Source organism: Amblyomma mixtum, chromosome 1, assembly GCF_055824585.1.
Source record: "Amblyomma mixtum isolate Tamu chromosome 1, ASM5582458v1, whole genome shotgun sequence".
Taxonomy (NCBI): Eukaryota; Metazoa; Arthropoda; class Arachnida; order Ixodida; family Ixodidae; genus Amblyomma; species Amblyomma mixtum.
In genome coordinates, this window is record NC_143012.1 from 239,501,489 (window position 1) to 239,525,103 (window position 23,615).

A 23,615-nucleotide genomic window follows, 5' to 3' on the forward strand; every position below is an offset into this window, starting at 1 on the left:
GTATGTCCATTTTAGACTCCTTAATTACTTAGAGGCATGTAGCCCACCGTATTTGATATCCATAGTTTTTGAAATTTTGAGAACGCGCTTACCCTCGGCGTTGTGGCCCAACAAATTTTGCAACATTCTGCCAAAATACACGAACTTTAAAGAAGCTTGCAGGCAAAGCTACCACTACAGTGCAAGTAACTTTTCGAAATAGCCAACATTTTTTGGGACACAGCACCTAGGGTAACCGCGTTCTCGAAATACTAAAAATTGATATGGATACTACTTACGGTAGGCTGCACGCCTATGAGTAATTAATGGGCCTAACATTAATGGTTAAAAACTTAATTACAGAATAGTAGTTAACCGTCCTATATATAGCAAAGGTATGGAAAAAGAGGGGCTCGTTATTACGCACGTCCAAGTGCTACCTAAAGTCTTCTTGCTTTTTTCACACACACGCGTATTGCCCAAAACACAGCCACCATTTTACTGTCGCTCAGCTTATCTGCGTAGAGTGCAAATTGTTGTAGATGCAGTTACAGTGTCAAGAAGAAACATCAAGATACACAACATGCAACACAGCGTAGCGTCCAGAATATTCAAGGCGTCGTTTTGAAGAGAAAGCTTCACTACGCTAGGTAAAGCCTAGGCCACCATGTCTCATTTCACATGCAAAAAAAGCAAATGAAAGGGAAGGTTCATAACAAGCCCCCGGGGACAGTGGGCACCTTAGTCGCGCTTTAAGCGACGAAACCGATGGAGAGCGGGAGCTTCGAAAGAACAGGAGAGGCGCATAACAGGCCCCCTAGGACATTGGTCCCCTTAGTCGCGCTTTAAGCTATGAAACCGATAAAGAGCGCCGGGGTGGCTCACTAGTTAAGGCGCGTGTCTAACGGGCCGTACTACCCGGGTTCGAACCCAATCGCGGCGGCCGCTTTCGATGGAGGCGGAACGCAAAAGACGTCCTTGTGCTGTGCGACGTCAGTGCACGTTAAAGAACCCCAGGTGGTCGAAATTATTCCCGAGACCTCCACTACGGCACCTGCATGTTAAAGAAACCCAGGTGGTCAAAATTTCCAGATCCCTTCACTACGGCGTCCCTCATAGCCTAAGTTGCTTTGGGACGTTAAACCCCAAATAAACCAAACCAATCTCTTTCTTTCTTTTGTAGCGAAAGCTACATTGGCCACGACCATGCGATTTCGCTGTGGCAGTGCTCTGAGGAGGCACAGAGACCGACCTTGAGCTGTTGCCTAGCAACCACCGCAGCTGGCGGACGCCGCGCGCTCGCCGCGCCATCTGGCATGACGTTACACCGCGTGCCCCGCCGCGCAACCACCACCGCCGTTTGGTACGACGTCACACCGCTTGCCTCGTCGCTGCGCTCGCCTCCGCTCGCTTCGCCAGCTGTGTCGCATGCCGGCTTTCGCTGCGTATATCCTGGCATAGCCGAGCTAAGCCACTGCCAATTTTTCAATTCGCTCTCCAAACAAGGGAACACCCCAAGGGTCAGTTATTTCACCCCTACTCTTCAACATAGCCATGATAGGCCTAGCTCGAACACTAGAGAACATCGAAGGCATCAGGCATGCAATGTATGCTGACGATATAACAGTATGGACAAACACGGGCTATCTAGGAGAGAAGGAAGAAAGGCTACAGCAAGCGGCCTCTTGTGTAGAGCAATACCTCGCAGAAAGAGGACTCGCATGCTCGACCGAGAAATCGGAACCGCTGGAGTCGGGAGAGGCAAGCAAAACCGGACCGTCCCAACCAACGAGGACCTAAGACTCAACGTCCACCTAGATGGGACACCCATACCCGAAACGACAATAAGAATTTTAGGCATGTGGGTTCAATCCAACCAGCGCAGTACTCACACTTTTACACTGCTCAAAGCAACAAAGCTACAAGTCGCACGCATGATCACCCGCATCAGCAAGAGGCGACATGGAATGCGTGAAGAGGACACACTAAAACTAGTCAGAAGCCTTGTAGTTAGTCGAATCACGTACAGCCTACCCTACCAGTGCCTCAACAAAAACGAAATACAACAAGCGGATGCCCTGCTACGCAAAGCGTATAAGACAGCACTCCGACTTCCGCGCAACACGTCTACAGAAAAACTCATGGCCCTGGGATTGCATAACACCTTTGAGGAGCTACGAGAGGCGCAGCTTGAGTCGCAAAAACTCCGTTTGTTGCAGACAACGACTGGAAGAGCGCTCCTGCAGAGGCTCGGATACCGCGAGCAGATGCGAGAAATGACGAGGACGGCAACGATCCCCGACGAGCTTCGCAAGACACTCAAGGTAGCCCCAATACCAAAAAACATGGATCCCAACCTCCATCGAGGAAGAGGAGAAGCGAGGGCCGAATTCATCGAGAAAACATACGCTCCTCAAGCCACGACCGTGCATGCAGACTCGTCTTGGAGAGGAGACACCAAAATCGCTGTGGCGGCGGTGGTCGACTCGTCTTTACGCGAAATGACCAACGCGTATCTCCCAGGCTGCACAGCTGCAGAGTCCGAGGAAGTAGCCGTTGTTCTAGCGGTGGCGGAGGGCTATAGAACCGGGCGGTCACTAACAATACTCACGGACTCTCAAACAGCCTGCCGAAATTACATGAATGGCAGGATAGGTCGTCACGCGCTCCGTATACTTCTCGCAGCGAGCGACAGAATTAAAAACCAGGAAGAACAAAACAAGATCCCACACAAAATTGTGTGCGTACCGGGGCACACGGGGGTGGCAGGGAACCAGGAGGCCAACAGGATAGCTCGAGGATACATTACTTTCCCAGCATCCGACGAGCCCGCGGAACTCGCGCCAGCACCCAGGGAATACTCGGCCATACTACAAAACTATAGAGGCAGAAGAATGCGATATCCCCCACCGCACAAATCTCTGATCAGAGAGGAAGCTGTCACTTGGAGACAATTACAAACAGGCTCTTTCCCAAACCTACGCATACTAAACAGAATGCACCCTACAATATGCGCGGACAAATGTCCCTGGTGTGAGGAAAAACCTACTCCCTATCACATCACATGGACCTGCCAAAACATAGACGTGGTCGCCAAAATACAAAACCCGAGTGCGGAGCAATGGGAGACTCTGCTGTCCAGCGAACGCTGTGAAGACCAACAAGGTCTGGTACAGCGAGCTGAGTCAACGGGCGGCAGTGGCCAGCGGAGCCCTGGACTGAGGGCAACCGACTATTGATTAGGGGCGGACGACTTCGACAGAGGAGACTCCTGGGGATAGAATCAAGGAGAAAACGTCTCTGAAGATGCCCCCAAACCGCAGGAAAAAGGACTAGAGTAAAATAAAGTTCTCCCTTCCCTTCCTTCGGTTGCCGAAGCGCCGGCTCGGCACCTCGGCATCAGCGGATCACGGTGCGTGCATCGCAAGCCAAAACGCCGAGCTACGTTCCTTTAACTCGCTAGCAGCGTCAACGGCGTAAGTCAGTCGCTGCTCTCTCTCCGCCGCGCAACGTTCCTATGCGCCCACGCGTTTCCTCCCGTGACCTCCCGATAACTTAATTGCTCTCTTCGCTCCTCCTCCAATGCCACCCATGTGCACCGGGAATCAGAGCGCCGGATCGGTGGCGGCGGATCTCCATAAGTGCACCGCCCGTGCCGAAACGCATAACCGCCGCCATTCGCCACTGCGAACTGCCTGCCTATATAAATAGTTTATTCTCTGCCAGTTCTTTCTGAGCCATGAACGAGGCAACCGGTGGAAGTACTTTGTCTGCCGCTGCTGCTAAACGAGCTGCCAGAGGAGAGGCCCAGCGCCGTCGCCGCCAGAATCATGAGGTGCGTGGCACCGAAGCAGAAGCTTATTGTCGCCGCTGTCGAGATGATCCAGGAGTGCCCGTCGCTGAAGCAGAGGTTAAGCGCCGCCGCCGCCGAGAAGACCCTGCCGTTCGCGCCGCCGAAGCGGAGGCTCGTCGCCGCCGCCGAGAGCAACCAGGAGTAAGCGAAGCTGAAGCGTCCTCCCTGAGGCGTCGCCTCAGGGAGGACTCTGCCGTTCGCGCCGCGTACATGCATGTCTTGCTCGAATTCTTTGCGTCAATATATTGAAAAGCTGCAACAGCTGATGAGCTGCGCTCAAATTTCGCATTAGGAAGGAACGTAATCCTCGGCAATTTTTAAGGCGAAAACCTTTAATGCCTCATCGTTGTCAACAGAAGGTTGTCGGCAGAAGCTTGTCAGCAGAGGCGTCGCTTTTTACGGGTGTCCACCGAGATATGTGAGACAGTTACTGCGTAATTTCCTTTCCTCAAATACAATTTTCATTTTCTTCATTACGGCCCCTTTTTCGCTTTCTTCTTTCACTCCCACTTCCTCCCTTCTACGGCGCGGTTCAGGTGTCCACCGAGATGACAAGGAATTACAGCGCCATTTCCTTTCCTCAAAAAGCGTTGCGTTCAAGGGGCAAGGCATCGCGCCAAGCGGGTGGTGGTGTTCCGTGGACTCCCAAGCAGCGTGACAACACGCTGTCGCGTTCCAGTCCTAAAGGCGAAGTTTAAGCGTTATTAATTAGCAGTCAATTAGTGCTGAGTAATTAATTAGTAGTTAGTGATTAATTAGTAATTTTTATTCCTTAGTATTTAGTCATTATGTATGTCTGACGTCATCGAATGGTGACGTCACCAGTGACACAGAGGGAGTCAAAGTGGTGCGGAGAGTGCTTTCGCCTCTACGCACTTAGTCAATGTGTCCCCTGAATTTTTTTTCATGTCGCTGCATGCCAGGTAGCGCAGCATCATGGGACAAACATTGTCTAGGGCCTAATGCTCAAATGAAGGAAGACACATACAGTGGGAAAGCAAAAGTTGATCTAGAAGATAGATAGAGGAACTGAAAATAATCTTCCATTAAAAAAAAGTCTTTTCCTAGTTCTAACAGCGCAGAAAATAAGCAGGTGATCCACTCGGTACAAAATAAACAGTACGAGTCAAAGTCCTATGAGCGATTACTTATGTAAATAAGCAAGCAAACAGGCACCCCATGTACAGCATCTCAGCAGAAATATGCCCAAATGTTATTTAGCGCTTGGAACTCTGAGTGAAGCAAGCTAGAAATTTACTCCCCGGAGAGGGTCTGGTTTCTGAATGAAGCCCGAGTACTATGCGAGGTGAGCGACCGGTAACAAGAGCTGTAATGGTGCTTTCCTAACATTGTTCGGACAACATGAAAGAACCCCAGGAACGTAAAAGTCGTTATGATTGCGTTGCGTCGCAGCTTGATTAGATTACACGAGCATGTTTCTGGATCGGAGCCCGCTGCCCTTTCGAAGCGCCTCGGTACTTAGCGCCACGGATATGCTTCATGGTTATCAGTTGCTGTGCTTTAGAGGAGAGGATTGCTTGAAACAAAAATGTGATGCTGTATGTAGACGGCGATGTCGTGCAAGGTCATGACCACGGTGTAAGAAATATTGTAGTCATGACAACAACATTGGTGCTTGTCACGAGCAGACACAAAAATTTCTGGCGGCACTGCTGAAATAAAGATAGTTTTCTATGTCATTCTGTGTTGCCAGCGCATTTAAGTTTGGCGACATTTATGGTTCTTTGACAGCCGCTTCTGAGAGCAGCAGAATTTTCCATAACGGCGTGTGATAGGCGTGTAAAAATGACATGCAGTGATATTTCCCACAGATAATTAAGTAAATTCCCACTGTTTCGGGCATGGCTTCAGTTTCTTTGCCAGAGCGACATTATGATCGACTGCGTAGCATATGAAGACACGGCTGCAGATGTCAACCCACAAGGCGGCGTTAACGCAGGGATCATTAGCTCTGTCGCCGAGGTAACTGGGATGAACTTCTGTTGTATTCAACATTAAAGTGTTTAGTTGGGTTAATTAGTTTTGGCTTTATAAATTCATTATTACTTGTCAAATGTCTGACTGAGGCAGGGGGCGACAAAACTAGCAATGTAATAAGGGAGTAATTACTCATTGACATCCACCTAAGCCCAGCCATACGGCTACAAAGGAAAGCTTCCTTTGTAGCCGTATGGCTGCGCTTATGTGGATGTCAATGAGTAATTACTCCCTTATTACAAATCTACTCCACTTTGTTGGATTCCCCTAAACATTTGACCAAAACTAGCAATGGTCCAGACGTTTTTGCGTCCTGCCTGCGTCTACTGTTTCACTACTAATCATGAATTTAGGATGCCGTAGGTAGGTAGAATAAACTCTCCATCTCATACAGTCCAGCTGGTTTACTTTTCCGATGTCGAAGTGGGAACACAAGAAATGAAGGCTGCCACGTATGTGCTAGTGAAAGAAGCCTGCTATTGACATTTACTTGCTGGTGTTGATGAAACAGTGCGGAGCCGATTGCAAACAATAATGTTCTAGTTGCTTTTCTGCTCAATTCACAGCACAGAGATTCTCTGCAATTATTTTCAAAAACGCACTCTAAAATAATAACCGTCATCATCAGCGTGCGTCCGCCCACTACAGGACATAGGCCTCTCCCATATCTGCTTAATAGACCACATCCTACGCCAGCCGTGGTGACCTTATCCCCGCGCACTTTTTAATCTGATGCACCCGTTAGAGCCACCGCCTACTATGCCTGCGCTTTTTTTAGAATTCAGGCCGTTACCCTGGACGGCCATCAGTTATCTTGACTTCTTATTACATGGCCTGGTCCGGCTCAGTACTTCCTGATTTCGACTGGGTTAACATATTTGGTAGAAAAGTGGGCAGAATCTTGAGTGTCACATAGAAAAGAGCCAAGTCAAAAGTTTGAATCCTGGTATTTACCAAATTAGTTCAATAATTTTTCAGTGCATAGCAGAGCACAGGTGCTCTATCTTACATGCAATAGATATGCAACAGCATGAATTGCACTACGGCTTATGTGAATAATAAACCTATGTCAGTTGTTGTTTCGGTGGTTTTGATTTTTTCGAATATAACTCCTTCATTCACCGCATATATATCTTGAATGGAAAGAGCCGATAAACATAAAAGAGAGCATATCAGCAGATATTGTGCGACTTTAAGCACATAATTTGTCTCATGCTATGCACCACATGTAACATATGAAGCCAAGAATAGAATTGGAGGAGACACTAGCTCTGCCAAGGGTATGACACGATAGCTTTTATTGAATAATGCCCATATATCTGGAATTGGAAATTCCTGACTTTATTTTGATAGATCCGTTAGAATGTTCTGCCACTCTTGGCACACTGGTGCAGTGGTTAAACGGTGCGCCTCTGCCCTGCGATTACAGGCGGTGCCAACGGCGGGACTCGTGCCACCTAGGCTTCTTTACCGGAGCCATCTCTGGCGACCAATCCTTAATTGAACTGCCACCCGTTATGGTTGACGGCTTGCTCACAATCTGGTGGGGAGGCTGTGATAGCATCAGAAGGTCGTGTGGCATAGGTGGTCTTCTTTAACCCATTAACTCTATCGGTCATCCATTAAGGTGGACATATTACAGTTCTCACACACACAAAAAAACAAAACTAATATTTTCCAGCACGCCCCTGGTGATGCACAACGGGCCTCGTTATTATAAACGTCGACTCTGGTTTATTTTAAAGTTTGTAGTCTTGTATGCCTGAGCGTTGACCACCTTTACCAGGGGTCAAAATTTCCTGCACAGTTCGGCACGAAACAGCTGTCAATCCTGTTCAGTCTGGTACTTTCACTTCACGAAGTCATATACAGCACAAAACGCATTTGCACCGCCGTAATGCCGGTACGTGAAGAAACATTCTTGTTCCGTCTCTGAATGTTCTCGTTTGCCGGGCTTCGTCACACAACGCGCGCTTAGCCGAGGTGATTTGAATCACAGACTTGCTCCACCGGTTCGACCAGCTGCAACACACCCTAATCTTTCTAGGCACGTGGCTTCACGGAAGGAGTCCACAGTCCTGAGGTGTTCTAGGAGGCTTTCGTAAAACACGCCGGCCTGTTTTCCCGGACGATCAATAGGCTTGAACAAAACGTTGGCGCGCAGTCACAAACAGCTAGGTACGCTCACTATAATTTCGCCAACAATTGATTCATTCTGCGCGCTTTCTCCTCGTAACCGCTTCTAGGCCCCGAGAACGCATTTGCCGTGCTGCATATGAAATCTTGCTAGTTTATGCGCTTTATTGTTAAAAAAAAAAGCGCTCCTTGCATCGCACTTTCCATGCGCGTCAAAAAAATGCCGCACGTCTGATGTTTCCAAAACAGTTATATATTACTAATAGGTGAGGTGCGTTTCCGCCGTCAACGCAAAGAGTCATGGGAAAATCGTCTGCTAGCTACTTCCGGTTCCAAATTGCTCAACTGATTGCATGCATCGCCCTATTCACCGCGTAAGTTGACATCGTTTATGCGATAAATAACGCGTGGTACTAGTCACTGATTGCACTGAAGCATCGAAAGGGAAGCCCGTACTACGTATCTGCATGACCCGAGCGCAGAAATGGACAATATAGAGAGGTAAGCGTATTTTTTCATGGTTGATATATGCCGGCCGCCATAGTCCACGTCTGTTGTGCGTATGCGTTGAGGGTGATTTTCGACATGTTTTGCCGCAGTTTGGTAAACTGCAGTCTGTGCAGCTGATTAGACGATGCTCGTATTTTCCTGACAGCGTGTAGAGCCCCCATTGTGCTTGCAGACGACCCATATATACCGCTGCGCGCTGAGCGCGTCTCATCACATCGCATGGTGCAGGAATAAATCGCCTTGTCGCCTTTTTGTTATTCCAGATGCAGCGCAGGTGGCATTTCATATGAGAACACGCAGGAACACGCCGCAAAGGCGAGTAGAGGAGTTAGATTATATATGCCACGCTGTGTTGTACGGAGCTACGTGAATAAAATGAAATGGTTTGCCCGTGTGTTCTGGAGCAGAAATATTTTATCGAGTACTTACTGCTTTCAGTAATCCGTTGGAAATACGTTGCATGAAGTCAAGGTCACCACGTTACTTACTTCAATCGCATGTGTGATTAGCCCTGCGCGGCGCAACGTACCGTATTAGAGCGAAAAGTGCGTTAATTACCAGGCTTCTTTCGTCATCCTAAAATCACAACTGCGGCAGGCTACAAGGCGAATCAACTTGCAGACTGCTCATGAGGGGAAGTTGAATTTCTCTTTCGATGCTTCAGTGCAATCAGTGACTAGTACCACGAGTTATTTATCGCATAAACGATGTCAACTTACGCGGTAAATAGGACGAAACATGCAATCAGTTGAGCAATTTGGAACCGGAAGTAGCTAGCAGAAGATTTTCCCATGACTCTTTGCGCTGACTGCGGAAACGCACCTCACCCATTGAATCCGTAAATAAGTGCACAGTAGCAGAACACACTACAATCACTACCTCTTAGATTTTGGATAGCCACCGGAGAAAGAGAAGAAGGGGCTCGATAGCGCTCAAAGATGGGCTGGTCAAGAAATTGACATGCGCAGCATCACGTCAGTCGTCATTGACTTGGCATTAAATGTGCAAAGAAGCCTTGGAAATGAAATAAATTATTATCGCATTTTTTACATCCGGCTATGTTTTAGACGAGCGTGGTACATAAAATGCGCCTTAATGAACAACAACGCAAAAGAAAGCATACTCGAAATTATTATATGGCTGGGGAGCCGGCAAAGTGATTTCCGCAGTACGTATGTACAGAAGAATTGCATGCTAGATCTCACAGCCTCATTGTCGTATTCAGCTCTTTAGTTTTAAAATCAAATCGTTTTCAGACTTCTTCCCATGACTTTCTTCACTACGACTCTTACACTGTGCGCAGTTTTAGAATGTTTATTCATTTCAAAACCAAAACTGTTGCGTATATTCGTCATATACATGTATATCTCGAGTTACACTTAGCAAATTAATTGTAATGTGATGTAGGTGCACATAATGCCTTGAATTAATTTTCGGCGCTCTAAGTGAAACACGAATTACTGATCATTTGCTAACCTTCTTCTTGCGGTGCAGAGAAAATCTAACTGAAAATATACTCACGATCAGACAGGACAAGGCCAACCTCAGGCCTGCCTTTTATATCCATTCCAATTACCATACGAAGAGCTTGCTATTTTAGCTTCCTTCTTAACTATGTGGGTGGCAGTGAGTTCCCTTTTTTTATTGCTCTTTGTCATAACAATGAGCTCTTCAAAAACATGGCTATTTGAAGCCTACTGACCTTTACGGTTCACGAAGCGAATGCTCCCGCATTGCGGCGCTTATAGTCACACAACGTTGCGTGAGTAAGGTCTATTTGCAGCGGCACCTTGGTCCTCCGCCCATGTTTATGTGCTGGGTGAAAACTGTTGCTCGAGATAGGAACACGGCCATTACTCGAGCGGCGTCACTAAATGAGATGCCACGCGTTGTCAGCGGACGATCTGATCAGTCTTTCGTGACCTGTAGACACACCCAGGCTGGGTTATTTTGTGTGTCTTTCAGCGTAGATGTGTGCTTCAGACACGTTTTCAATTCATCGTTTGCATATGGTCGGCTTCTTTTTTGTTTCGTCTCGTTTTGTTATGGCGCCTACTCAAGCTGCTATAACTTTGCAGCTGCTGATAGTTCTACCGCTTAAGAAAAGGTCGCATTTGTAATAAAGGAGTAATTACTCATTGACATCCAACCGAGCACAGCCATACGGTAGAGCGACTGCTCCGGTGTAGCAGTGGTCCCGGGATCGAACCCCGAATCAGGACGAATTTGTCGTTAACTACGAAGTTTCTGAGAAAGCTGTATAGCTTTCCTTTGTAGCCGTACGGCTGCGCTCGTGTGGATGTCAATGAGTAATTACTCCCTTATTACAAATCTACTCCACCTTGGGGAATTCCCCTGAATATTTGACCAAAAGGTCGCATGTTTGATCACCATCAATAAAATCCTTTTAGTGAAGCCGAAGCTCAGGAACTGCCTTACCACAGTTGCAACTGCTCTCTGCCCTTTCAGCTTAATTGATAGAGCCGTACATTGCGAGCGTCATGCACATTTCATAAAATCTAAGTATGCTACCTAAACGCACACAATGTTACCGCTATGCAATGTTCAAAATTTAAACGCTGTACCCAAATGTGGCAAGACTCGTAACAATAAAGCGGAATGTAGGGATACTTTTTCAAGTGGAAACCTTCCTTAAGCCTGCGCGGAAATTTAAACACGCCACAGGAGCATATGGTCATGTTTCATTTCCAAAAAGCACACGCGATTAAATAAATTACATTATAAGATGACAAGACTTAAGAAAATAAAATGGAATGTAGGAGTGTTTTTGTAGGTGGAAGCATTCGTGAAACTTGTCTGGAACATAAAACAAGTTCGAGAGGTGTATGGTCATGTTTCATTTCCCGACCCACATGCGACGAATTAAACTGGAGTTGAAATACTGGAGAATTCGTGAATATAAAGCAGGAAATATAAATATTTTTGAAATAGATGCATTTATGAAACCTGTCCAGAACATAAAAAAAGCGCTGCGGAATATGGCCATGCTTCATTATGCGACACACAAGCGACGAAAGAAACTTTGGAAAAATACGAAAAATTTTGTGAGATTAAAGTGGTTTCTTGGAGCACTCTGTTAGTGGTTGCATTCATTGAACACATCTGGAACATAAAGCAAGCCAGAGAGGCATAAGGCGATGTTCCAGTTCCCGAATCACATGCGATGAATAAAACTGAAATTGAAATAGAGGAAAACTGAAAAATAAAGCAGAATGTAAAAATGCTTTCGACAGTGCATGCATTCGTGAAACGTGCGGTAAATAGAAAAGTGTCAGGGGCATTTCATAGCGAACAATTCTGGAAAAAAGCATTTTTGAGCGGGAAACCATTTATGAACAAATTTTTTCATAAAATACAAGATTTCACTGTAGAAATCAGTATATCCTCGGATAACCCGACAGCAATCTAGCACTTTTTTCTGAGTAACGTCTTCGCTATAGGAAAAAGCATGCTTCATTGGTTTTCTAAGGCAATTTTAACTCTTCGATGCCATCGATGAAGCATTTGAAAATAAATATTTGCTACATGTCACAAGAATGGACCATTGCCTTCAATATTTTCATAACAGTATCTCACAATATTCTAATTTTAAAAAATGCTGCCCAAAAATACGGGACATGAGCCTTTTAAACGCTGCACTACGAAGCTGTCATTGAAATGCGAAAATTTCATTTGAAAATTCCCAGGTGATTTTTAAATAGTAGTGTAAAGTATAGCCAGATTTACAGTAATTTAGCATGTTTTTTCCTCTGCCATTTTTGTAACACTGGCGTTTCTCATAGACAGGAAACTAACGTCGTCTCAAACAGCTTTTGTGGTCTGTGCAGTGGCAATTTCTACTTCTGGCTAACTGAAGGCCGCCGTAAAGCTGCCTAAAATGTCTTCGTAAGTTAAATTGACAAAATAAACAGTTATTCCTGAATAATTTTTTTTTCACATTGCGAGCTGTATTGCATTCAGCGCTTCAGAGACCGCAGTAAGCAGGAAAGAATTTCGTGACAAATTGTATTATAGCATAGATATGATTGCACGCGCCACCACGACCGACGCGTTATCTTCGTTATCTTCAGGTGGGGTGCCCGCTAGAGTAGTGGTTGGGGGGGGGGGGAGGGCCTGCTACGTAATCACATGACCAAAAAATGCATCTCTCTAGTGCTGTCTTGGTTGTCTTTGGATGAGATGCGCGCTAGAGTAGTGATGGGGAGGGGGGAAGGGACGAGTGACCGCACCCTACATGCTCCGGGGCTCTAGCTAAGAGCAGTCTTTTCCGCTATGGAGCGGGAGGCGTGGTAGTGAGATATCCCAAAGCTTCGATATGCCTGTGACTTAGCACGTACCGGAGACGTGAGATTCCGACAGCATGCGGCTGGTCCAACATACGTACCCTGCACTTAGGACTCTGCCCACGAATGCACTCCCCGATAACATCCGCAGAACTGTGCCCACGTATTTGGTAGGCAGAATGAACAGCGTAAACCACAATGGGCGAATGCGCGAGACTCTAAGCTCTTAGGAATACCGCGTGTCTTGGAATTTTTCTATTTACAAATTCCAATGTTCCAAAATCGAAACATTAGCTTTAAATTCACTGCCACTTAAAAGCACAAAGGCTTTAGTTCCTTCTTTTATTTCTCGTAATTGTGAGTTATTTGACATTACTTTTGTTCTGTTTCGTTCATTTCAACATTTTTTTTCCTGCAAAAAGGCTCCCCAGAGACTCGTGTGGGGCAAGGGCTAAATTATGTCCGTTTATCATGATTAACTGAAAGTCCTAATCTAATTAAGTCGATAATAAATATAGTTGCGATGCTTGGCGTGATCTTCACACAGCATGCGAGAAAAAATATTTCGAAGAGGGGGGGGGGGGGCATTGTAATGCTAAATAAAAAATATGAGTGTAATATGTTTCATTTTGGAACATTGCGAACCAAAAAGGTAAATTAAAATTTTAATGTGAGAGCAGGCGTAAAAGTAAAGCGTAGTGTCGAAATACTTTCTGAAGTGGGTGGTCGCGAGAAACTTGCTCGGCCCATGAAACAAGCCACAAGGGCACATGGTCATGTTTCATTTTCTCAAACACACGCAATGAATTAAGCTGAGATAGGATTATTGTACAACTTAAAAATGAAGAGTGTGGGAGTACGTTCTCAAAGGAATGCATTCGTGAAACACGTTCGGAACAAGAACGAAAGGCACAGGTGTATGGCCATGTTTCATCTTCCGAAACACACGTGTTGAAATAAGTGGACACTGCGGTTTGAGAAGGCTGGTCAAAATAAAGCAAAATGCAGGAATGCTCTTCCAAATGAATGCACTCGTGAAGCATGCATGGTTTATATAAGAGCCATAGGGAATTATGGCCGTGTTACATTTCCCGAAACACAGGCGACCAATTAAACTGACACTGTGGTACGGGAAACTTGTAGAAATAAAGCAAATCAAGGAATGCTTCCACAGGTAGATGGGTTCGTGAAAGAGGTATAGTTTATAAAAAAGCAACAGGGCCATGTTTCATTTTGCGATACACACGCCCGAAGTTAAAAAGACATACGTTCTTAAGAGAATCCATTCCTCAAACATTTCCTGAACATAAAACAAGCCACAAGGGCATATGTTCATGTTTCATTTTTTTTGGAAAGTAAAACTAAACGCCCTTGAGACTAATACTGTTTCATCTGATTTCACCGTACAGCTTCAAATTCATTAACTTAGAAAGAAATGTCTAAGCCGAAAGCAAGCGTATTGAATATACTATCTTTCTCTTTTAACTCGATAGCGTTAAGGGCCCTGTGTCTCAGAAAAGCCGGTGTCGTCGTCGGCGTCGGCAGCGTTAGCCGTGAGCCGTGAGCGAAAAATCCCAGAAGCATTAATAAATAAAACCGAATAGGAAATTGGTCCTGGTGGGGAATCAAACAAGGGCCACCGGAGTGCCAGACGAGCACGCTAACCACTCCGCCACGCCAGTTTTTTTTTCTTCAACATGATATTTATTACAGTGATGTAATGCTCTATGTACATGAACTATATACAAGCCAGTATGAAAACAGTGGTAAACAATACATATTGTCACGACCAGAGGAGCCGTCAAGGTAGACGTCGGGAAGAACCCAAGACCGGGAGCCTTCTTTTAATTATGGAGCCAGCTTCCACGACACAGAACAGAACAGCGCGCCACGAGAGCCCACCGCCGCTTCGTCGTCGTCTTCGACTCAGCGCGGAGGCCGCGCGGCGCGTTGGGCGCGTGGCATTATTCCCCCCCCCCCCCCCCGCGAAAGCAAACATCGTCTCGATGTGGAATGGGGTATGTACAGTGAGGGGAGGAGGAACAAAAAAAAAGACTGGGGGTGAGGTGAACTATACAGCGCGCGCTAGATGAACATGCAGGGAGAGTCAAGTTCACACGTGGGGTAAGGGGAAAAGGTACGAAACAGCGTGAACACAGCGCTCAGTCACGCGAAAAGTACGGCTTTAAGCGCACTACATGCACGATTTCAGGCCGTTGACGCTGAGGGCCGGCGACCACAGTTCCATGGGGGACAACTTCGTAGTTTACGCTGTTCAGGCGGCGCAGGACTCTGTACGGGCAAAAATATCTATTTAAAAGCTTTTCGCACAATCCCTTGCGGCGCACTGGTGTCCACACCCACACGTGGTCGCCCGGCTCGTAGTGCACGTCCCTGTGCCGAAGGTTATAGTGTCGGGCATCGGCGGATTGCTGGACCTTGATGTGCAAGCGGGCCAGCTGACGGGCCTGCTCTGCTTGCTCCACGAAGTGGCCAGCTTCAGGGGGAAGCTCTGCGTCGCCGTACGGCAGCATGGCGTCTAGCATCATGCGGACCTCTCTGCCATACACGAGACGGAACGGGGTGAACTGGGTGGTTTCCTGCGTCGCGGTATTATATGCGAAGGTGACGTACGGCAAGACCTCATCCCAGGTTTTGTGTTCAACGTCGACGTACATCGAGATCATGTCCGCCAATGTTTTGTTGAGCCGTTCCGTTAGACCATTGGTTTGGGGATGATACGCTGTTGTTGGTCGATGAGCAGTATGGCTAAGCTCTAAGATGTCACGTAGGAGTCGGGCTGTAAACGCCTTGCCTCGGTCAGTAATGATGGCCGATGGGGCGCCGTGTCTAAGCACGATGTCGTGCATAAAGAAGTGGGCAACTTCGGCGGCAGTACCTTGCGCAAGGGCCTTCGTTTCGGAACAGATGTCGATGTTCGTTGCAGAAGTTGGTGACAAGGACCTCTGTACAACCGTCATGAAAGGATCCAAGGCCCCGTGCCACCGCAACCCCCTTAGTGAGTACGAGGGAGACATTAGGCTCGACAACCCGGAGTCCCCTATGTGGCTCGTCGCAGGTAACTCTCGTGAGAATGCTGGCACGTGGTGGCACCGTAACGTTATCGTCGGCGACTCGCAGGGCGGACCGAGAACCCTGGTGCGCAGGCTCTTCTGTGGCCATTGCGGTAGAAAACGTCACCAAGCGGTTCGGGAGGTCTATGATCGCACCGTGCTCGCGAAGAAAGTCGATGCCAAGGATGACATCGCGAGAACATTTGCGGAGAACGAGAAAAGTGGCAACGAATGTGCAGCCTCGAACCGTAACCCGGGCCGCACACATGCCGAGTGGTGCGACAAGATGTCCGCCTGCCGTGCGTATGTCGGGACCGTCCCAGGGTGTCGTCACTTTTTTCAGGGCCGTCGCAAGCCGTCCGCTAAGGATAGAGTAATCTGCGCCCGTATCAACCAACGCGCTGACCTCCTTTGTGTCGACGAGAACAGGGATATCCAAAGAGACCCTGCCTTCAGCACGGCCCGTCGATGGCGGTTGTGGAGGATTCAGTCGGTGCGGCGGCGGAACCTGGTCGGCGACTGGGGTTGCGCTGTCGGAGCGATTCAAGCGGCGCGTTGGGGGAAAGTCTTCGGCGATGCGGCGTTCGGCGTCGGGGCGATTGGGTCGGTGCGGCGGCGGAAGCGGGTCGGCGATTGGGGTGGCGGCATCGCGGCGATACGAAAGGCGCGTCGGGGAAAACTGTGCAGCGATGCGGCGTGCGACGTCGGGGCGATTCAGTTGCTGCGGCGGTGGAAGCTTTGCGTCGGAACGGCGTTCGGCGGCCTCGCCTCCAAAGGCCGCCGGAGCTAGTTTTCCCGACGAGGGCTCGAGGAACCACGTTGTCCCGAGGCGAAACGGGACCCAGAGGGCGAAGACCGGCGTGGAGAGGGCGATCGCGACTCGCGGCGCGGAGGAGATGGTGAACTACGCTGGCAGGTGACATACTCGGCGATGTCTTGAGGGCGCTCTCCAGGGCGTGGACGGGGGCTGTCGACAAGAAAACCGCGTAGTCCCATTTCGCGATAGGGGCACCGCCGGTAGAGATGGCCGGCCTCACCACAGTGGTAGCAGAGCGGGCGTTGATCCGGAGTGCGCCAGAGGTCAGTCTTCCGCGGTGCCTGGCGCCTATCCGCCCAGTAAGGAGTCGGCTGGGCAGAGTGCACCGCGACCAATGGTGCGGTGTAAGGCGAAGGCCCAGGAGATGGGGCCGCGCGGCGCACGACGTCCGCGTACGTGACTGGCTGGACAGGAGTCGGGTACGGCGCGGGATCGTATGGGGTCGGTTGCGGCGCCGGCACAGCTGCAGCGGCTTGTGCCCTGAGTGCCTGTCGGACTTCCTCGCGGATGACGCTGGTGACGGAATCGACGCGAGGGGCAAAGGTGGCTTGAAGGTGCTGCAGCTCCTCGCGGACCACGGAACGGATGAGTTCGCGAAGGGAGTCCGGATTCGTCCTGGGATCATGGTCGAACCGGTCCAACGTTGATAGAGTCGACGTTTGGCGCAGTTCCCGGTCGTACTGATGGGATCTTTGCCGCAGCAATTTCTCCATGTGCACGGCGTCGGCCAGGAACTCCGCGACGGTGTTGGGCGGGTTCCGCACGAGGCCGGAAAAGAGCTGGTCTTTTACGCCGCGCATCAGGTGCCGCAGCTTTTTTTCTTCAGGCATGGCCGGATCGGCACGATCGCAAAGACGCTTCACATCCTCGACGTACATGGCAACACCCTCATTGGGAAGCTGAATTCGAGAGGACAGTGCACGCTCTGCGCTCTCCCGGCGGTCGCTGTTGGCGTACGTACTCAGGAGCTGACGTCGAAAGTCCGGCCACGTAGAGAAAGTAGTCTCATGGTTTTCGAACCACGTTCGTGCAGAGTCTTCAAGGCTGAAGTAAACGTTACGCAGCTTTGTAGCGTCGTCCCAGCAGTTAAAGGTCGCGACCCGTTCGTATTGAGCCAACCAGTCTTCGGCATCTTCAAACAGGTCACCGTGAAAGGGCTTAGGCGTGCGTGGAGTCTGAAGGGTGAGATAGGTGGGGCTGGCTGCAGGGACAGTCGTAGGCAGGGCGGGCAGTGGCGTCGCCATGAGTGGAGTGGTAGTTGAAGGCGCGTTGACAATAGGAAGGGCCTCGGGGGACAGGCCGCGGATCCTCCGGCTGGCACGATGGACAGGGGTGGTCACAAGAGGCGGACGCGTCGAGTCGTCCTCAGGAGTAGGGAGCATCGGCCGCACCTCCACCAGTGTCACGACCAGAGGAGCCGTCAAGGTAGACGTCGGGAAGAACCCAAGACCGGGAGCCTTCTTTTAATTATGGAGCCAGCTTCCACGACACAGAACAGAACAGCGCGCCACGAGAGCCCACCGCCGCTTCGTCGTCGTCTTCGACTCAGCGCGGAGGCCGCGCGGCGCGTTGGGCGCGTGGCAATATTCAAAAGACCATGCACTAAAAAAGGGGCAATGCAGAGCCCGCCACGCCAGCTCGATGGTTTGGAGCTCGATGGTTTCGAATGAACAAAGGCGCGTCTAGTGAATGCGGTGTTGTCTTAGAACGGTGCTTTAGAGACATGCACTGTGGTGTATATTAGTAATTATGAGCATGAAAATTACAGAAGTCGCAGTTAAGCAAGCAGACAAGTACGTTTCCGCTACTTTTCCTCTTCGCTTGGCGCGCACGTAGCGCCATCAGGCGGCGCCCACTAATACCATTCGCTGCTCCTCCTCTTCGCAATATACTCAACTGACCCAACAGATAGCGCGCGACGGCAGCGCCTCCCACTCGTCCTGTTCGGGCGCAGTGGGGCCGTGCGGGGACGGAGGAATCCCCCGTGAGCGGCGAACAACGCAGCGCACATCCAAGGCGCGTTCACCACGAAGCTTTCGGCTTGCTGCCCGTTCATTCGGCGTGGAAGCTGTAGTGTCATTCGTGGCATCGGATTTGTCGAGAACGATGGGCCGACGAACTACGACTGCAACTTGAGTCCCGCGCGTTTCCTATTACGCTATCGCGTCATACCCTCAAGGCGTAGCTTGAGTGTCCCCTCCAATTTGTCTGCGGAGCTCAGCCCACACGGGACACCATTGAAGGCGAAGCACCGAAAGATTCCGGGTGGCAGATTGCCAGGCCGTATCCCGTAGACGCATACGAGTAACGCGCACCAGGCGAGGGGGTTCACTCGAGGCGACGCCCAGGATAACATGGTGTAACTGCCGTAACGTCTAGCACGACAAAATAAATTACTAAAACTTTCCATCTGTCCCTTAAAATCTAAGAGCTAAATCAAAAGTCGCTCACGGAGCTGCACTATAAACAGCTAGCGTTCGTTTATGAAATGCAAGTGCAGGTATTGTGGAAGGGAAACCTAATGAAAGGAGCGAAGATGTCGCAACTACACATCTCACGATCATATCTCGTTTCCCACTGCTGCACTTTCAATTTCAATGCTTAGATTTTGGGGCATGTTCTGCCTCTTTTAAATTGCAACGCTGAAAACTCCTTTAATTTTTAGACATAGCTTGCCTTCTCAATTTTTTTTTCTAGAGATAATAAGGCTTAGCATTTAGCTATAACGGGAGGCTAAAAACTGACAAAAAGAAAGCATGGAATGCTATCCCCGGTGCAATTACCTCGTGGCCAAACACAGACACTGTATTATGTCAGCGGAAAATTGATTCTTAGGAGTGTTCCACACGAGGGCGATAGAATATAATTTTGCTGGCATGTAACGTCGACTTTTTTACGATTTCGCTTTTTTGTTTCTTAGGTAACTCAGCGCTGCCTTAATTTTATCTAGGTTTTCGTGCCGACCCTTCACACTTCCTCCTCTCCACACTATATCTGTTAATAAATCAAGTTACGCAACGAGGGATCGATAGTTTTAATTTCGAAACAGAATAGTTGAAAGTTTTTTGACAACCGGCATTGCTCACTTCATTTGGTCACGCCACCAACTGCTTGGCAGTTTTGCAATCCTTCATTTGGCAATCCTGCGTGGCAATGTTTTCCGTTATTGTGAACGCGCAGTTCCTATCTGGGTGACGAATGACACTTTTTCGCATCATGGCTTAGACACGATGGTGGATAAAATTGTCCTTTGTTGTGCGATGGACATGAGTAAGCAGTGTATTCAAGCACATTCTAATAAGAATTTGATTAGAATATGTGTACCTTAAAATTTTTATGAGCACATCTTCTAAGGTTTGCTGTTTTTTTTTGACCGATTACCTTACTGATCCAAGAAAATTTAGTTTTTTTCTGATATTGAACAAAAATTTATTTCGAACGCCTGAAGTGCAAGAAAGAAAGAGAGAAGGTTTATTGACAGAAAGAAAGGGCTTTCAGTTTTCTACATATAGGTAAGTGTATGAAGAGAAATTATTGTTTGCATGGACAACAAATTATCTGTGATCGTTTAGCAAGAGATCGTTATAGCATAATTTCATGTCATTAGCTAATACTTTCAGGATGTTTACGTAGTGTAACATGTCCAGAGACACAGGAACGAGCGTTTCATGTAATGCTCACTGGGAACAATACAATTTCTGAAAGCTATGTTGTATCATACTGAAGCGGAGGAAGGCATTTTGGGTCTGTAATTAAATATACTTCATATTTAATAAATCGTTTCCAAGAAAAGCGACTAAACTGCGCCCCCCCCCCCCCCCCCACCAACGAAGACGGTCTAGCAGGCGCGATTTGGAAGCTTGGTTGCAGGCGCAAATGTGATCAAAGGCACTTCACAGCTGAAGCTCAGAACCCAAGATTTCCAAAGCCGAAAGGTACTGGAAATGAACTTCGTTGATTATTCAAACTTCATTCTAGCTGCAAGGATGCTGGCTTGTGCTCGCCTGGGTAGTGCATAACTTCTAAGAATACAAGCCCGATCTACCCATCTGCGTAGTGAGCAGTGGCGCAGCTCACAAAATGCTGTAAACAGAACGGGTACATTTTTATGAAGATAGTTGTGATTGCCAAGAACAGCTACGTTTAAAGAAAGAGAATGAACTCCCACGCTGAAACACACCGGCTGCCGAAAATGTAAAGGCCTAAGTCTATTTGGGGACCATTAAAAAAAACAGGAAGAGAGCCTAGTTTTATACGAGAACATACGCGAGTTAATGATAATCTAGATAGAAATCTAGGCGCAAAAATAAAATGGTCATGGGTAGGGATTTCAATTTAAAAGAATTATATCTATCGATCTCTTCTGTGTTATGTAATGGGTTCTAAGAGAACGCAACGTAGCAGAAGCATCAGAGAACTGCGCTGACCCCATTGCAAAGAAACATTGTCCTCTACACAATATGTTGTGATCAGGACTGTTGATTACGACGAAGCCCGTTTTGGCCAATGTCTCAGGAATATAGATTTAAATTAAGTTGTTAAATAAGTTTATGAATGGATAGATGTGTGGTAAAGTAGCACACATTTAATTTTGACCGCCTCTTCTTTTGTGAAGCCTTGTTACGCAGTTTTAAAAGTAAGAGAGGGATTGTCTGTTAACATTCTGGGTGCCTAATAAATGAAGGAATGCAGAAAACATGCATCTCTAAGATCTTCGAGGAAAATTGCTGTGTCAGGCTTGGCAAGATAGTTCGCAACCGGTTATTTATGCGGCGAACTTCCGAGATCAGCGTGTGCAGTGGTGCACATGTTACGATTCCTCCTCGGCATTTCTTTTCGCTGATGGCAGTTACTCCGTAGTGATAAGAGAACTTCTTGGATTCAGTTAGCATCGTTACTTACTAAAGGCATTCCAGTACTTCCTCCCAAGACATCTTAGAACAGCTGGTTTGGACACCTTGGTTGCTTTGCAGTCATATTCAGAGGGGTGAGGCGTAAATTGAGCAAACACAGCTAGCGCCCCCAAGCGTCTGTTTGCTGAAGTTTCAAAAGAGAATGGGCTGATTTCGCAGTTATGTCACCTGCCAGAAACGCGGGGACATCTAAAGGGAAAATATGTTTCAGTATTAAGGCCTACTGGTACGAAAGATAACAAGAGCAGTTTCATTCGAAATGGGAAGAAGCATTTTATGTACCCAGTGGTAATGTTTCCCAGCTTCGATTACTGCCATCTGTTGGCGACATGTTCTTCGCGGCATAGACGACCGTGAGATGGGCAGAGAAAGTGGCAATACGAAAGGAATGCATCCTCTACATCTAGTTGCCCTTCATGCGGCCGGCATAGGTAATAGAAATGATAGAATGAGGGAAAACTTTTTAGGAACACCAGTGCGTCTTATCTATTCTGGTTTCATAACATCTAACTGAGTCTTGCATTCGAGGTGTTTTTTTAAAGCAGGGGGTGTTTTTAGGAGGACATCCGCCAGGAACGCACACGAAGCTAGTCCAAAATTTACCGAATCACTGGTGGGCATGTGCTCATCTTCCACTGCCGAACAATCGTACCTTACGCAGTTTGACTGAAAATGTGTTATTGCGTAGATGACTTACCACGACATGAAGCTTTAAAGCCTAAGGGAAGGGGAAAAACAGCGGCTTACACTCGAAAAGTACTTTGTGCCTCATGGGCTGCCACAAGACATTACGGGAGGCAGAGCTATGGCCTTGGCATTTTTCGCCAAAACCGTTAATTTGAAAATGGCTATCTCATGGCACTGGTGTATACGTCCTTGGCTCGTTTATTTAAAGAAATGAAAGTGAATGTTTAGTCGGCAAGAGAGGCGATGTCATGAAGCTCTGCAGCTAGGACAGAAGAGCGTCACGCACATTTCGTAACGTAAGATTTTTCACCGACATACAGCAAGAATTTGTGTTCTTCCGTGAAGCACATCTCTAGCCTTTGGCAGCTGCTATGGTAGGAAACTTTTTGAAGGCTTTGCTGGGCATAAAGAGGAAAACCTTGTTGAGTTACGGTAGGGGCAGTAGCATTTTAGTATGTCACGAAATATTTTGTTCAAACGTAAGCAAATACTTAGTATGTCACGAAATATTTTGTTCAAACGTAAGCGAGTACTACTTCTTGTAGCTCTCTAGAAATTTTGTTCTCAGATGGAGCCAGGTTTGTTGAGACAGCACCTGCGAGGAGCGTGACGGTTTTTAAGCTCGCCTTCTCACGGAGACCAAAATACTCGTCAAGGTGTTCCCAGACACTGTATTAAAAATTCTGGCTAGATTTCGGCGAAAAGCTCTGGTGTTAGAGTGAATCGTTTTTGCACGACAAGTCACCATAGTTCTCAGCCTTTCTGGTCTGAGCCTTTGTGTACTTCTCCTTACTGTATCCTTGCCATTAAATTTTTCTCTTTACATCCCTTTCTTTTCACTTCCTTCGGTAAGGTAGCCAGATGAACTCAATTTCTATGTAACATACCCACATCACCCCCGCGCTTTCTATGCCCTCCTCTTTCCTTTTCTCTCTTGCGCATTCAACAGTTTATCTGAAGTGCTTTCCTGAGGAATTGAAAGTGTTTGGGGTATAAGCGCCATGAATTTTGCATTCCCGCTTAATTATTCAACGACGGCTTAAAAGACACACGGAAAGGACCTGGGAAATAAATACGACGTAATGCAGACCTCAAGCGTTTTCACCCTAGAACCAAGAAGGGAACGTCGTACTATTGTCTTACATGCATGGTGCGAGCTTTTGATTTGAACTTATCAAACTTAAGTTAGATAACGGCACGTATACGCACTTGGCAAGAGAACACTAGTCATCACTGACGCAGCAGGCCGCTTTGTTCACCCAGTTTGAAGGCAAATACTGTGATATTTCTCTTGGCTTCTAATGGGTATTGAAAGCCCTTGATTCATGTTTTGTGTGTCAAGCT